This window comes from Alosa pseudoharengus, unplaced genomic scaffold, assembly GCF_046254945.1.
Source record: "Alosa pseudoharengus isolate Yale_2024_CS ecotype anadromous, Long Island Sound unplaced genomic scaffold, YU_APseudo_1.1 YU_APseudo_1.1_scf_7, whole genome shotgun sequence".
NCBI classification, from domain to species: domain Eukaryota; kingdom Metazoa; phylum Chordata; class Actinopteri; order Clupeiformes; family Clupeidae; genus Alosa; species Alosa pseudoharengus.
Window position 1 is genome coordinate 30628491 of NW_027468859.1, and position 3114 is coordinate 30631604.

Genomic DNA, 3114 nt, shown 5'->3' on the forward strand with positions numbered 1-3114 from the left:
CTACTTATAGATTCCAGTTTGTTCCTTGCCATTTCTTGCCTTTGTGTACTGCTTTTTCTTAGTGTGTTCAATACTTTTTCCCTGTGCCATTCCACTTTTTTACTCATAACTCTACTTTTAGACATTAATGTTTGGATTTTTATATATGTGTGGATTACCTAAGTTAATACTAATGTCCGGTGAAGATTTCATGCGAATAGCCTCACTGGAAGTATACTTACTGAAAAAAATATTGACGTGTTCAATACTTATTTTCCCCGCTGTACCTAAACACACTCATATACCTACACACACTCTGATTTACACACACTGATTTACCTACACACACTCATATCCCTACAGCCAAACACTGATTTACCTACACACACTCATATACCTACACACAATCGTATACCTGCACACACAGACACTCATATACCTACACACAATCATAAACACAACATATACCAACACTTGAACAAATTCACACATTCACATACTGTACTTAAACTCGAAAACATACAATGACATACATGCTAATCCACCCACATACCATTACATGCTGCCCTATGACCCCCCCAACCCCCGCCCCCTCCACCTGACACCCCTCATACACACACATCTCTGCCCCCCCCCCCCCCCCGTCTTAAAAAAAAAGAGCAGCAGGTCGGTAAGTCCAGCTCAGTGTGAGGATTGATGACCCCCCCCCCCTTAGTGGCTTAGCAGGGAAACTTAATTAGTGACTGATTCATTAAGGAACTGTACACAGCAGTTTATTACCCCACTGCCAGACACGGCTCGGAGTAGCTGGAGGGGGTGGTGCGGGGGGCAACAGAAGGCCATTCAGAAATAAGCACTCTTTCTGTCGACAGCGCAGTGCTGGGATTGCCACCCCTGTTGGCACCGTTGGCAGATGTTCCGCAGGGCACCGAATGCCAATTCATCACTATCCTCTTGGGGCAGTAATAATCAAAACGATTAAGATCAATCAGAGAGTCACTGTCTCAGCACAGATGTCACAGGCATGGAGAACACACTCTAGTCTGCAATAATACAATATGACAACACTCTACAATAACACTCCCCACTTAACCACGGTGACATTATTTAATAGCCCCCTCAGACCAGAGGGGGGCAGGAGGGCACACAGACACCATCTAGTACAGTATAAGGGTATTATTTGAGGAGAGTGGGCTCAAAGTCACTCAGCCCGCGGTACCAAAAAAGGCTGTTGGGTTGTGAGGAGCGGAAGCATCTTTTACTGTGTTAGGCCAAACCTATAAGTATAAGTATATATACTCTTTTGATCCTGTGAGGGAAATTGGGTCTCTGCATTTATCCCAATCCGTGAATTAGTGAAACACACTCAGCACACAGTGAACACACAGTGAGGTGAAGCACACACTAATCCCGGCGCAGTGAGCTGCCTGCTACAGCGGCGCTCGGGGAGCAGTGAGGGGTTAGGTGCCTTGCTCAAGGGCACTTCAGCCGTGGATGTGGGCATGGGAGAGCAGTGCTCAACCACTCCCCCTGCCCACATTTTTCCTACTGGTCCGGGATCGAACCGGCAACCCTTCGGTTACAAGCATGAAGCCCTAACCAGTAGGCCACGGCTGCCCAAGATAAGAAAGAAGGAAAAAGGCTGCACTTTGCATACAAAAGTGTTTATTTCAATTCTTCTTTCATTTTTGCATTTTTCTTTCTTACCAGGCAGAGCAACCATACAGCATACCCTAGCAACCATACATGCGGAACTGTGGACGCAGTTGCAGGGCGGTCTACCTTACCCTAGCAACCATACATGCGAAACTGTGGACGCAGTAGCAGTGCGGTCTACCTTACCCTAGCAACCATACATGCGGAACTGTGGACGCAGTAGCAGTGCGGTCTACCTTACCCTAGCAACCATACATGCGGAACTGTGGACGCAGTAGCAGTGCGGTCTACCTAACCCTAGCAACCCCTAGCATACAGCCAGAGTCCTGGGCCACAGACACCACACAGACACCTGATATCCTTAATCAGGATGAGGGACAAAGCCGAGCCTCCTACCCACAATGCACCACAAGGGCCTTAGTGAGGCATTAGATGTGTGTGTGTGTGTCTGTCAGTCAAGTATAGCAGACCAGTACAGATCAACAAAGCCCAGTCATGGACAACCCAGACTGGCACAAACCCAGACCAAGTCACGCAGACTAGTATTTTAGACGTGGTGATTATGTGCATACTTTAGTAGGGAACTAATTATTCTACTCTTGCATATCATTAATATATCATAAAACATTTACATTACACATTTACATAAAAAAAAAAACAGTTCTTTTCAAGTTTAGCTTAAAATAAATCGTTCTCCTAGCCTAGAAATCTAGACGCGCCCCTAGCGGCAGCAAATTACATTTGCTGCCAGGGCTAGTCTAGCAACTCTCCGTTGGCTTGTGAGCTCCAGAGATCAAAACTTAATCAGGCATTGAAATCATGTATAGAGTCGTTTGGTGGGCTTAACATAATGATTGATGGCAGAGTTGCAACGGTTTGGCTTGAATTCCCTGCTACTTGAAAACAAATATCCTATTGCGTCCTATTGCGTGCAGAGGGAATTTGAAAGACAACTGATTATCCCGCCCCTCGGACTGAGCACTGCGAACGGTGAGTGCCCAGACCCTACATTTTAATGTGGGTCTGGCTCACCAGGCTATCGTTCTCCAATCTCTCCAATTACTATGGGCAGAGTTGAGTCGGGTGAGCAGAGTTCAGGGGGAAGTTTGATAGGTTTGTATGTGATCATATTGTATTAGAATGCCTAGAATGCAGTAATCTTGTTAGCTTTCAGTTAATTTTCTTTAGGATACATCACATATCCACATAACATATCTTCACAGAAGACCATAAAACCACAAAGATATCATGTAGTTTTAAGGGTCTACCCTGATTCACAGATGTGTAAGATTAATGTGAAAAATAATTATTTCTTCAGGCTTTACCTAAAGGTTGGATTAAGACAATTCAGCAAAACGTAATTTATTTCTTACAGCACTTTGAACTCATATTTACTAGGCGAGCCAGGGTAGAGGTGGGTGCTGTGTGTGTGGAGATGTTGGAATAAGAGACATCTTGAAAGACAATCACAACCAGATC